This window comes from Atractosteus spatula, chromosome 6 (assembly GCF_055471065.1).
Source record: "Atractosteus spatula isolate fAtrSpa1 chromosome 6, fAtrSpa1.hap1, whole genome shotgun sequence".
Lineage (NCBI taxonomy): Eukaryota > Metazoa > Chordata > Actinopteri > Semionotiformes > Lepisosteidae > Atractosteus > Atractosteus spatula.
In genome coordinates this window covers 35,365,562-35,379,260 of record NC_142711.1, presented here as the reverse complement: position 1 = coordinate 35,379,260, position 13,699 = coordinate 35,365,562, and positions in this window count along the sequence as shown.

Here is a 13,699-nt window from a genome sequence, read left to right as displayed (position 1 = left end):
TTCTCTAGTTCATATATTCTTACAATAATGTCTTTAAATCATCTGCCGTCCTACTCACTCATTTCTTGATTTGTTTTTTTATCCATTACATGCAGCTTTGCTGTGGAACTTGCAGTTTATGAATCTTACGAGTTATGTGATAGAAACAGGGATAAAACTAGCAGTCAAAAGCAAGTTGTTGGCAGCAACAGGAACAAAGTATGGTTTCATTTCAACAATAACTGCAGCTGTTTAAACACATTTTTACTTTCACATCTGAGCTTTTAAATTAAACATGTTTGAATTTGTTGCTATTTGCTTCAAATGCTGAATAAGTGCGGTCAGTTTTAAGTTGGACTAAAACTGCATTGCGTTCAGTAAAAGATCACAATGGGAAAAATGATCTCACTTATGTAAAGGTGATAAATGTAAAGTAAATGGAAAATATAGCACGGCTTTCAGTAGGGGTGGATAGTTTGCTCAACTCTGTGTGGCAGGTGTGTGTCTTACATTACACAGACAAGAGCTGAAGTGACTAACATGGTTAACATAGCTCAAAGAACAGAAGTGATGGAGAAGATCACTGTGGTTGCTCTGGGTGAGTGAGTAAGTTTAGTGTACTGTAAGTCCTTGACAACAAGGGGCACTCAACTTTGTGCATCAGCACAACTTTTTTTTTTAAAAAAGGCAGACATATCTTTGTCTTTTCAAACGTGTCATTTTGTCCGCCTGTTACCAACAGCGTAGAAGAGAATACATTTTTATTATTTAGCCCATTTGACTGGAATTTATATTTCATTACTAAAGAACATGACATCTTGTATATACTCAAATGGAATGCTTATCTTTTCAGAATAGATGTCAATAATTAATCTGGTTTTAAATTTGTTGTGGTTGTGAAAAATCTATCTCAACTGAACAATATACTGTAGAATACATATACAAAAATGTCAGGTGGTTACCTAATTTCAAAGATTAGTAGGATTATTTTATTATGTAAAATATGTTGATTCTTGGTCAGATTATGTTCCATTACTGTCTGGGCTTCAGTGCTATAAACTGATGACAGTTGCATATTTAAACAGATATCTCTGCTTGATTTCTACACTTTACAGTTGCACAAAACCTTCTTAAAACAAAATGTGAAGCTGGAGTTGGCTGCACAGTGGCACAATGGCTACTTTTGCTGCTTTGCAGCACTGCAGCCCTGGTTCACTTCTGGACCCGGGGTACTATCTGTGTGGAATTTCTATGTTCTCTCCATGTTAGTGTGGGTTTTTGCTGAGTGCTCCAGTTTACCCCCACAGTCTAATGACATACTGGTAGGTTGATTGGTTGCAGGGAAAACTCTACCTGACAGGCGTGTCTGTGTCTGTGTGTCTGCTCTGAGATGGGCTGTCATCCCATCTAGGGTGTATGCTGGCTTGTGCCTGTTGTTTGCCAAGATACTGTAGGCTCTGGCTCCCCTACAACCCTGAATTGGAGGAAGTGATTGGAAAATGGATGGATGGTAGAAGTAGCTGATCTCAATAACATAATGCCGCTAGCATAAACATATACAAATTTGGAAATACAAGTACTCACTGGGTCTGATTTACCAAAAGGTAAATCCTTGAGATGCGGTGGGCTCCACAATGTCTTAACAGGAAAGTTCATGCTAATTAGAGTAGTGTATGTCAGTTAGATCCCTGTGAGCTTGAAGCTATCCAACAACCTTTACAGGCATCACTGTTTCAAAGAAATACCCAACTAATACCCAAGCCACCCTGGTGGTGCTCTGTCACTTGTCTTCTGTCACTTGTAGGATTCCAATCATGCTAGTGCATGTCTATTTTTACTTTATTAAGCAGACACCCAAACATCCTCAAATTAAAAGACATGATTCTAGAAATAAATTTAAAAATATATTCCTTCTTAGTGGTGTGAAAATAATATGTAATAATAATAATTTAGTGTATTAAAGTGTGTCACTATAATACAGGTTTATACCAAGTAAGTTCTGCATGTCACACTTACTGTTGAAAGATTTTTTTGTGCAGAAATATTGACAGTTAAATAAACTGTAAATTGGAGTTTTTAAGCCCTACACTTTTAAACTGTTTCTGATTGACTTTCATTGGACAGCACCTTGTTAACTTTGGGAGTGCATTGATTTTGTTCATGCTGCGTTGCAATGTCCAACAGTCACTAGTGTTTTATTTAGCAGGAATACGTTGTCCTCTGCATTTCATTTTTGCTCACCACATTGGGCCGCAATAATATCTATTACTATTGATAATTTGAATGGTATTGTACCTAAAAATAATACAGTGATAGTCTAGACACAATGTTAACTTTTCAACTTGTGCTTAAAATCTTATTACCTAAAACCTTGTACCTTTATTACCTTACCTTATTACTTAAAATTGTATTAACCATCTTGAATGATTGCCCCTTTTCATACAGATCAAAACAACGATCTGCTTCCCATCAGTCAGCTGTCCTTTTATGATGTATCTCTGAAATGGGACATTACCACAGGTTTTAATTCAGTGTTTTCCAATCCTCGTCCTTCCTGTCATATTATTTTGTTTTAGGTGTATATTAACTCTCATTTACATAAATAGTCCTATCATTTCACAAATATTTTGTTCAATTTAAGCAATTTGGTCAAATACCAAGTGAGATACCTAGTAACCTTTTATTAATTCCTAAGTAACATTATAAGAACTGTACAGCTTTTTGGAATTTTAATAAATTACTGTATAGAAATAGTGGGTCCCCTACTATTTGGCATTTACTTGTTTCCACTTGGTCAGCTTTTAAGATTACATGGTCTAAATGATCATCTCTATGCTGATTATACTCAAATCTACATCCATATTTAACCTGAAACTGAAGTGGCCGTTCCTGTTCTCTCTAACTGCATCCCTGACATAAAAACATGGATGATTCAAAATTTCCTTCAGTTAAATTGTGAGAAGCGCTATATAAGTTTAAGAAATAATTATTATTAAGACTGAAGTCATGCTTCTCACCACCTCCCATCAACTTTGTAAAGCCAATGCATTAACCCTGACTGTGGATGGTACTGTACTTTAATTTCAATCTAAACTGAAGACTTGGAGGTGATATTTGATCCAGACTTGGCGTTTAACCTACAGTACATACAGATCCAGCCATTCAAAATGAGAGAGGTACGCTGTGTTAAAACACGGTGGAAGTGACGCAATATACTGCATCGTACCACATGTTAATGGAAATATGATAATAGTATCTCAAGACACCTTGTAAAACCAACAGGTGGAGCTAATAAAGCTTATCATCTCATGTACAGCAATTTAGCTGTAGCCAGAAAACACCTGGTTTCGAATCCCCATCACTGCTGAAGGACAATCTTTTTCCAATTAAGAATTTAAATTGTATACTCTTTAGACTTTTAATAATTTTAAACTATTACAGCATGTTAAACATTAAAAAGTTTTATAAAGTTTTATAATAGCAAGATTGCTCAGATGGACAAAAGTACACAACCTTCCACCTTCATCATAAATAATTTAATTATGCATAAATATTTTATGCATCAAAGTCTTTAACTATCAGTACCAACCATATACAGTTTACTTAATGTTTATATTCCTAAATTAATATTGTTTATGACCTTCAGACACATTATGCTCCTCTTCTTTTTATGCTCAGCTACTAAAATTTCCCTTTAGTTGTAAAATTCCATATTAATATTCAATATTAAGCGGATTTAACATGCACAGTAAAGAGATTACATTTCACTAACAACCAATGCACCACGAGTGCTGCCTGTCAGTCATTTTGGCCAGCCAATCGCGTACTGTGGTATAACGCGCTAAACTGTAGATAATTTCGTGCAGTACGGGGTTTTACCACCCATTTTGAATGGCTGCATCTGTATGAAACATATAGTAAAAATATAATTGTTCAACCTCAGAAATATTGCCAGACTATATGCTATGTTGCCAATAACTGTTGCTAAAAAGCTGGTCAACACTTTTGTCTTCCCTGAAATTGATTACTGTAACACCCTACATGCTGAGGTATCTACTGTAAATCCAGGCAGAACAAACTTCAGTATGCCCATAATTCAGCAGCCAGAATCCTGACCAGGTCTAATGCAAGTGAGCAGATTACTCTTATTCTAGAGTCTTTGCATTACAGCAGACCTACAGCAGCTCCTACTGGAGTCACAAGGGCTCCAACAATGTTTCCATCAATTCCACTGTCATCTCGTCCCTGAAAGCAGGCAGTGAGTACAATTTCTCTGTCCAGCACAGTGCAGGACAACACCAGAGCCAAGAGCAAACCCGTTTCAAAGTCTTTGCAGGTAAGAGGATCACATTCATATGAATAAGATGGGTTTCTCTCAGGTTATTGAAAGATGCAAAAAGCATCCCTTTTAAAAAATATTATAGCCACATTTTTGTTTGTACCTCACCCTCCAATTTCAAAATAACCAGCTGTTATTCAATCCGGCTAACTGGTGCAATACTTGTGACAATGCAAGAGAGACCAGTAACTCTTTTTCTTACTAGTTTTCTTACTATAGTTTTCACTATGGAGCCATCAGTTTCGTTTCACAATTTCTTCCTATTGTAGAATTTGTTTATGTACTTTGAACGCATTCTACCCATTGCAAAAATGTATGGGGCCCTTAATCACCAGTGCTAATTGATGCCTGTAAATGTGCCTGCTTGGTGGTTTATGCAATTTCCTGGTCCTTGGTTTTACAAAATACCCTAAAGTGCATTATTTCCAATATCTTCAGTATACAGACTGAATAATTGCATACTTCTTTCAGTTTTAAGTAAACAAGATTTTTAGTATATTAAGTTTTAGTTTTTTTTGTATGATAGGTATGAGTTGAGGTGAAAATACAGTGTGTACATACCTGTATATACAGGGCTATACTTGGATGTGCTATTGTGGTAAATATATATATAATGAAAAATACACTGCAAAATATGCTGTAATGTAACTTTTGGTATGCATGCAATGAAAAAAAAACAATATTAAAGCCTTCGAATAAAGCTTTATAATACTGTCCTGCTTACATTTGTTGTGACTCGTCTGCAGTTCCTAACTACTGCCTCCAGATGTCCACACAATCGACATTTAAAGTCTCATCGGCCTTTCCAAAGGATTTCAAGGGTTTCCTTAAAAAGAGTGAAAACGATGGGAGCAATTTTATACACTATGCTACCCAAGTGATGCCTTTCAGTTTATACCTGTTGTACAAATGAAGTTTAGCTCTAACAGCCCTTATGGAAATATGGGAATGCCCCAATTCTTTATGGAGACTGTTAGACTGTTATTCTGTCAGTCCATCACAGGGCACATACAGTATGCAGGATCAATTTAGAATAACTAGGTTACCTACCCAGCTGGGGAAGGTGGGAGGAATAAATAAAAGAAACCCACTCAAACACTGAGAGAAGTTGTTTAGCCCTTAATGATGTTTAATAAAAAAAACCTGAATGGCACAGCCAGTAGAGACTCAGAACACAGGATGTCATCAGGGTAGAATTTAAAGCCTTTTTTATGGTTACATCAGCCCCACCAAACTGGAGAGTTTTTTCAACTGCTCTATTTAGGTTCCACCTGGGACTGAGAGAGCCAAGAACAGCTAAATTTCACGTCTTCAGAATTCATGCCTTTGCCTTTGTGAAGTGTTTAATGTTGTTGTCGATTTGCAGCATGTTGTACTCACAAGGTTATCATAAAGATCCCTATTTATTGCCATCAAACACGTAGATAAATTACACTGAGGAACTTGACATCAGTTATGGAGTATTAGTTCTTCGTCAACAGGACTGGAATCATGCCTCAAAGTCTCGATTACATCACTGGTTAAGATGTAAACTTGGATTTATATTTCTTCATTTGGCTTATCCTTTTAATCACAGAGAATGAAAATCACATCTGGCTGAGATGCACAGGCTACATATGGTATGATCACAGTAGCATGAAAGAACAATAAAACCACAAAAAGTAGCAAAGTGTTAATAATATGCTAGGATTTTGCACAGTTCTGCTTGACAGGAAGTAGTAAAATAAGAGGATTGTCAGTAATTGAACGTTAGTCACAGGCCCTAGTGGTAGAGCACATTTTTCTCCAGAAGAAATTGTAATGTAATGTGTCAATAGGCATACAGTAGCATTCATTATCTGAAACATTTTCTGATTTCTATGTTCTTGTCAAAACACAGTGGAAAACACAGTCCAGAGTTGTAAACAGAGACAATCAAGTTTAAAACCAAGAGACACAGTACAACTCTGGACAAAGCAAACACAATGAGAACTCAGGAATACGGGGAACAGCTTGAAATATAGCAGACTCTACACCACAGCTCCCAAGCACTGCCGCATAAGGGCTTATGCATTCTTGGTCCACCTGAAATGGGTGTGGTGGATAATTGCTTCCAGGTGGTACAAGACTCCTGTCAAATTAATTACCAGGGTAAGGGGTGCTGAAAGACAGGAGATGGTAGGTGTGACTGGCTACCATGTAGAAACTAGCTCAGCCCACTTATCGTTTGCAGTGACGAACATGACAAATAGCTAAACTAGTTCAAGTAGGTAGCTGCATCAGTATGCGTAGGCTGCACAGGAAAAGGTTTATTCTATGCTGAAAAGAGAAGAAAGGAAACACAACATTTTGGCTGTTGAGCCTTCTTCGGGGTGTTCCTTTAAAAACCTAAACTTATACAGTATCTTGAGGTGGTGTGACATGTTGTGGTGGGTTGATGGACAACCCAAGCATGTTAAAGCGTCAAAATTCCTTCCTCCAATATAATGTCAGCCAATCACATTCATCTTTCCTGCCTTTTCAGTCTGTGCCTTCTGTCCAGCAACAACTAGGGAGTTTGTTCTTCACCTCGGGGCAAACACAGTGAGCTTTTACTAAAACAGTGATTAGCATGTTCTAAATTTGCTGGAATCTGGTTACAGAAGATCTCTGTTTTTAGTATGACTATACTTTGAAAATCTGCTCCTCTACTTGATTGGAGTACAGGTTTTTAATGTATTTGTAGAGGATGCTTTTTGTGTAAACGATTTGCAGTAACTGGAGACAGGCTGATTGGATGACTGACTTATTAGATTGTCACATGAAGAGCCAGCAACAGGTCTTCAAACTTTTGTATAGTTTGTGGGTTCTCCAGAAAGTAAAAATTAGATTTAATCAGAGTAGAATCTAATATTTTAACCTAATCCTAATCTTATTATCTCATTCTTTCTTCTTTTAATTACTCTTCCTCTGGGTTGTTCATTGATCCATCACTGAATTACCCCCAATTATGCTGGTTTGCATTTATACAGTTGGGTACACTGGAGCAACTCGTGTAAAGTATCTAATGCAGGCATCGCACTACAGGACTTTTCCTAGGGTTTTCAGTCGTAGCCTTCATTGACATAATCGTAAGAAAATCACAGGGAATCATGGAAAGTTGCACCATGCGCCCATTACCGTCAGATGTGTAGTGTGACACCCCCAGCAACTCATTCATAGCACTCTTACGACTCTCTGCGAGAGCTGTTTGATTTTCTCGTAGCGAGTCGCAAGTCGTAGGGGTGGGCTCTTGTGTCTGCGACTGTCTACAGCCAATGAGCGCTCAACCGGAAGTACAATGCATACAATGAGGCTGCAAGGAAAGAAGGAAAGCAAATGTTTTGGACTGTGCAAATGGAGGAGAGGCAGGTCGAACTTTTGGAGCCAGTACAGATGTTTGTTCGATGTTTCGTGTTTGTTGTTTGTTTTTCTTTCTTGCGGTGCTCCTCCTCTAATTCTGATGTGCTCCGCGTTGATTGGCTACATAAATGAGATGACCTCGCGGTACTTCTGTGGCGCTACACGAGATTTGGAACCGTGATGAAAAGTTGTGAGGGAATTGTGTAATTAGTCACCCCCTCTGATTCCTAGTCATATAATTTGACACCCTGTAGGACAGAAAAGGCATCGAGATTTAGCAACTGCAGTCTTTACATTTGACATGCTCTCCGACTAGAAGTCATGTTGAGTCCTGTAGTGTGACCAAGGCTTAACACAAGGGAACAACAGTAGTCTCTGCAGCGGGGACCTGAGCCAGTCCAGTTAGGAGTTCAAAGACTTGTCCTATCTTCTACATCATCCACAAAGAGCAGTATAGTTAGGTACAAATTAGAGACTGAGTGGATTCTCTACATATTCATACATGTTTGGATTCCTATTTTGGTGTGCACTCCCCTGTCTATTCCATTCTTCTCTTGTTCTGTTTCTATTTCATATTCCAATCATCATGCATTTTATATGCAATTCCACAATTGGTGAATATAGAATATAGGGGGAGAGAATGAGCAGACAGAAGGTGAGTTGAAGCAGCAAGGGAAGGAATTTATTGCCCTTTTCGGTAGACAGCTGCTAGCTGCTGGCAGGTGGAAGGTGGAAGAAGAGCTCACAGTTGCGAGGTAACCCCTAGCATGCCACGAGGGGAGAGAGAGAGAATGCCTGAAGGTTCCTCCTTATATAGCCCTTCTGGAAGGAAAGGGAAACTGCTGCTGGGAAGGGTCAAAGGGCGACGATCCGGTCCACTGCCGGGGGGAAGCAGAATGCTACAATATGTAAGCCCATACACATATTGACAAAGTAGAATGTTTGCCAGAGTTATATATTTTTTTAGAAATAAAATAAAAATACATGAAATATTGATTTTCCCTGACCTTTGTATGCTTGTATTGTGTTTAATAAACTACTGTACAAAAGGCAATTCACTCTTATTGCTAACATTGTGAGTCAATGATTAGCAGTGAAAAGTCTAAATATTCTTGAATAAAACTCAGATGTAGGAAGATCTGTGTTAAATATCATTTTGATTATTCTATAGTCTGGCTAGTCATTAATTCAAACAAAGGATGTTATATCTGCCCTTAATCCATTCTATTCTGAAGCTGTTGGAAGGTTACAGACATGAAATGTTTCCACCAAGATCAATATAGATAATTTATTTTTCTGTTTTTTTATCCCAGAGTGCTGTCAGCACTTTCAATTTTCAATCACAGGTTATCCAGAGGACCAGAGTGATGAAAACTGGCTCTTGTAAAGAACTGTGATTATGTACAGTATTGGTCAAGAATACGTATCACTGAGGAGCGATATGAAGCTGCTGACATTTACTATACATATCTTTGAAGGAAAATGTATTTCTGATTGTAAATAAAGATCTTGAAGGTCCAGGAAAATTTATATTTTTCAGTCTATAAACAGTATGGATATATTTTACTAAGATGAGGGTTATACCAGGTTTATTCCATGCTGAAAAGAGAAGAAAAAAAACATTTAGGCTGTGGAGCCTTCTTCAGCTGAACGTTGTGTTACTTTTCTTCTCTTGTTGGGCATCAGGAGAAGCTCTTAAACTGGTCCCATTAAGCCAATAATGAGCTGATTTAGGTTGACACAAGTTCACCTGGACTGAAAACCTGTGGACCCACAGGTTTTGGCCTTCTGACTTTTTTATTTCAAAACTAAATGTAAATGATTTTAGTGTTTGCAATGCAAAAAAATCATACAGATGTAATCAATCCTGATCTTATTTGTGCTTAGATATACAGGGTCCTTATCTATAAGGCCAATGAACAAACATGGATTTTAATGGCATTTACTAGGTAATGATTTCTCACAAACAAAAGGACTAACAGTGTGACCAATTTACTGGTCTCTTTTTATACAAGACAAACAGGAGCAGTGTAAAAATTCTAAATCTTGAGATTAATATTTTTTTCATGGTGAGAATTATAATTTCTTAACTCAAAAATAATTACAAAAAAGCCTGAGGCACTGTGCTACAATATGTTTTGTTGGTGTAATCTATTTGTGCCATAATTTATGCATTTGCTATGAGCCAGGATAAACAGACTGAATATAGAAATAACTATCTGTTGTTGAACAATATGATGGAGTTTAAACATTGCAAAGCAGAATTAATATTCAGGGAAGGAAACATTATGAGCTGGCTTATTAAGTATAATAAACACTTCAGTGTTTGTTTCAGAGTGGTTAATTTCCATTTCTCACATGTTGTGTCGACATTACCTGCTTGAGGACATCCTTTTCTCTCTGTGTAACATTGCCACAATATATCACAGTTTATACATAAATTATCTAAAGAAACATAATAATGTTTATAAGATAAAAGTAGAACACTGCATTAAATGGAGTTTATAACAAAAGATCGGGAGGGATGACAACAACCATGCTCAATCATACCCAGCTGTCAGTAACTGGCAATCACTCCCATCATCCTTCCTCCACCAAGCGCTATAAATACCAACGTGATTTCCTACTCTCCCTTGCGTGGGAGCGTAATGTTCAGGTGTGTCTTTCACATTACACAAGCCTGTGCTATTTTCTCTTGTGTTTCGATTGGCTTCAGACCTGTAAATTTATTGCTCCGACGAAGAACCTTTGGTAGCACAGAGGATTCCCCTATACTCCTCAACCAGCCCTTTCCTCCTGCTTTTCATTCCAGCATCTTGTCGCCTCCATCCCCTGGCTTCCTACCAGCAGTGCTCATCTCCGGCCAGCTCTCACAGGATTCAACGCAAGTTCACATTCTGCTTTTATCGTCCCCGCCTTATCACAAATCTAGCTCTCCTTCCTCCCTGCTTCATACGTAAACGTTCCCACCACAGTTGCACATATCCGCTCCTCCTTTCCCCGGATCGTTTCCCATGATTACAGACCAGACTCCGTGAAATGAAGGCTTGTGACAGTCCAGTTTAAAAAATGCTTCCAAAAAAGCCCTGTCTTTACTCCATCTACTTGCTGTCTACAAAAGCAATATCGGTTCTACAGCATTTTCCGGCCACCTCTGCTGATGTCACCCGCGCCGCTGTTCTCCAGCCTATGCTAGAATTCGCGCTGCAGTAGTGGACCTCGGGGTCCCCCCACTCAGCTCCGAATCCCGCCAACTGTGGTGCCCCCTCACGTCGTCACGGGCCTACACAACGAAGGAGAAGTACCGTTTGGGCATACAAAAAAATAGAGAGAGCAAAATATGAAGAAAGAAAGAAATGTGAATACACAAAAAGAGAAAGAGAAAAAGAAGCTAGGCTGCCCGTTTCTTTGTCTCATCCTGCTACATCTTCATCTATATCTCTTCTTCAACCAACTCGCCTTCACCGGGCAACTGCACCCTGCTCTATACCCAGCCTCCTTCCCCAAACCCTGCGCCGCTGAGTCTAAGGCCAAAACCCACAACCCCACCCCCTCCCTCTCTGTTTTCATTTCTGCACTCTCCTCTGTCTCCCTCCAGCATCCTACATGGCCCGTTCCACTTGCTTGGTGCCTTCGGCCCCAGTTTTCTCTTTTGGCCACACAGGCCCTGTACACCCCACAGTCTCTGCATAGATGGTCATGCCTTTCCCAAGACCAGGACCTGCTGTTCCCAACCTGTCCATTCAAAATGCCTACCATTTGACCATCCAGTTACTTCTCCTGTTAAAACAAAACGGGCTGCTCTCTGCAAACGTGCACTCGCTGCCATGTTTGCAAATCCCCAGCGTTCAATCCAGCCCTGGGTTCCTGTTTCCGCTGCTACTGCAGCCATCTCCTCGCCCCCGGGTCTGTCCAGCGTTCTACCTCCGGCCCAGTCAGCAATCGTCTTGCGTCCCCATACCTGGCATTCAGTTTAGCCCTGGGCTCATCCCTCCTGTTTCTGCTGCTACTGCGGCCATCTCCTCGGCCCCGGGTCTGTCCGGCGTCCTACCTCTGGCCCAGCCATTAGTTGTCCTGTCTCGTGTCCCTGTACCCGGTGTTCAATTTAGCCCTGGGTTCCCATCTCCATTGCTACTGCGGCCACCTCCTCAATCCCTGGGCCTGTCCAGTGTCCTACCTCTGGTCCAGTCAGCAGTTGTCCCATGTCTTGTGTCTTTCTGTCCAACTCAACCCTCATGTCTCGTGTCCTCGTCTTGTTGCATCTTGATCCCCTGGTGTTCCGTTAAAAAAAAACCCATAACATTCCAGGTTGTCGCAACTGCAGAAAATGCAACTGCATTTCTCCCAGGCTCAGAGAGAACTGCTCACGGAGTTGGGTTTTCATTTTGGAAGCATGCGTTTTCAAAACCTGTGTCTCGTTTTCCCTATCCCCGGCGTTCAATTTAGCCCCAGATCTATTTGTCTTGTCTCCACTGCTACTCCTATCTCTCCTCGGCACTGGGTCTGTCTGGCGTCCTACCTCTGGCCCAGTCAGTAGCTGTCATGTGTCTCACGTTCCCATCTGGTTTGTGTTTCTATCCCCATCCTATTCAGCTCTGCCACTACCGGCACCACCTCTTTAATGTTCATACTGGTAAGTTTTGTATCTCCATCTCGACTTTGTGCTTTTTTTTCCCCTTGCCCTTTCTGCTGTACCACCTCACCAATTTATTTGTACAGGTAAGTCCTTTGTCTCATGTCCCTATTTCATGCGTGTCCTTTCCCCATCCCCGGTATCCAGTTCGGGCTCCAGGTTCATTTCTCTTGTCAGCAATCGCTCTACAGTACAGTATGTCTCGCGTCCCTGTCTTGTAGCCTCTTTATCCCTCTTCCCCACCTCAGCCTCAGTCTCATTCCTCCTGTCCTCTGTTGCTACCAAAGCCACCCCCTCAACATCCGTACAGGTAAGTCCCATGCCTCGTGCCCCTGTCTTATTCGTGTTTTTATGCCCGGCGTCCAATCCGGCCCTGGGACCATTTTTCTTCCTCTCATCCTCCGCTGCTGCTGCCGCCGCCACCTCTTAGCTCTGGGTCTGGAGCTATTCAAAAATGCCTAGCTGCCCGGAGGGGGGGCATCCACTGGGCCAAAACCCCCAGAGGTTTATTTTCTCCCAACGGGAGTTTTTTTCTTCTCCACAGTCCCCACATTGATCCGTTGTAAGGCCATCATGCTTGCTATCCAGTTCCAGAGTCCATAAGAGTCCCAGCAGTTAGTTCCTTACACTTAATTTATCATCAGACCGCAAAGGGGTTACTTGCCAAAAGGTTTACACGCCTCCGCATTTCCTTCGAGCCGGCCGCTCCGTCTGTCCAGGAAACCCTCATCCAAGTTAACGGCTACAAAAGGCCAAGTCGCTACTGTTTACCTCCATCTCTCCTCCTGATCACCATACGAATCAAGTGCAGGAGTCTCCAATTTTCATTGCTGCTTTTGGGGGACACAATCGCAAACATGGGCCCGTATCCATTAAAATAACATCACCACCACTAACCCAATCCAATAATGGCAGCAATTTTTCTTTCCCATCTACAAAGAGCCTACATTCTAATCTGGTTTCTCATAATTGAGACCCTGTGTTCATTTTAATTCCCTTCCATCAACACCTCAACACATACCTATAATAAGCAACTCACCTAGACCAACGGAAGCCAACTTCCCTACAGTAAACCTATATAGAATGCGGACAAGCACTCTGACTGCCCTACTGCTGCAACAATCCATGTGTCACAGATAACACCATCTCACCTTCTTCAGCCTCTTCCAAATTCTGCATTGGTGGTTTGGGGTCTCACTTGGTTCTTTTTGGAGGTCCTGGCCTCCTTGTCCTAGGGCCAGGAGGTTGGCCCTCAGCCGAGTGGGTTAAGCCAAATATCTGCTCCATAATAGTTCATCATGCTTTGATCTTGGGCGTTGTCATTCCTAGTGAAATCGTGGACTTGTGCCTAAACTGAATCTTAGTTGAATTAAAAATATATGTTATTA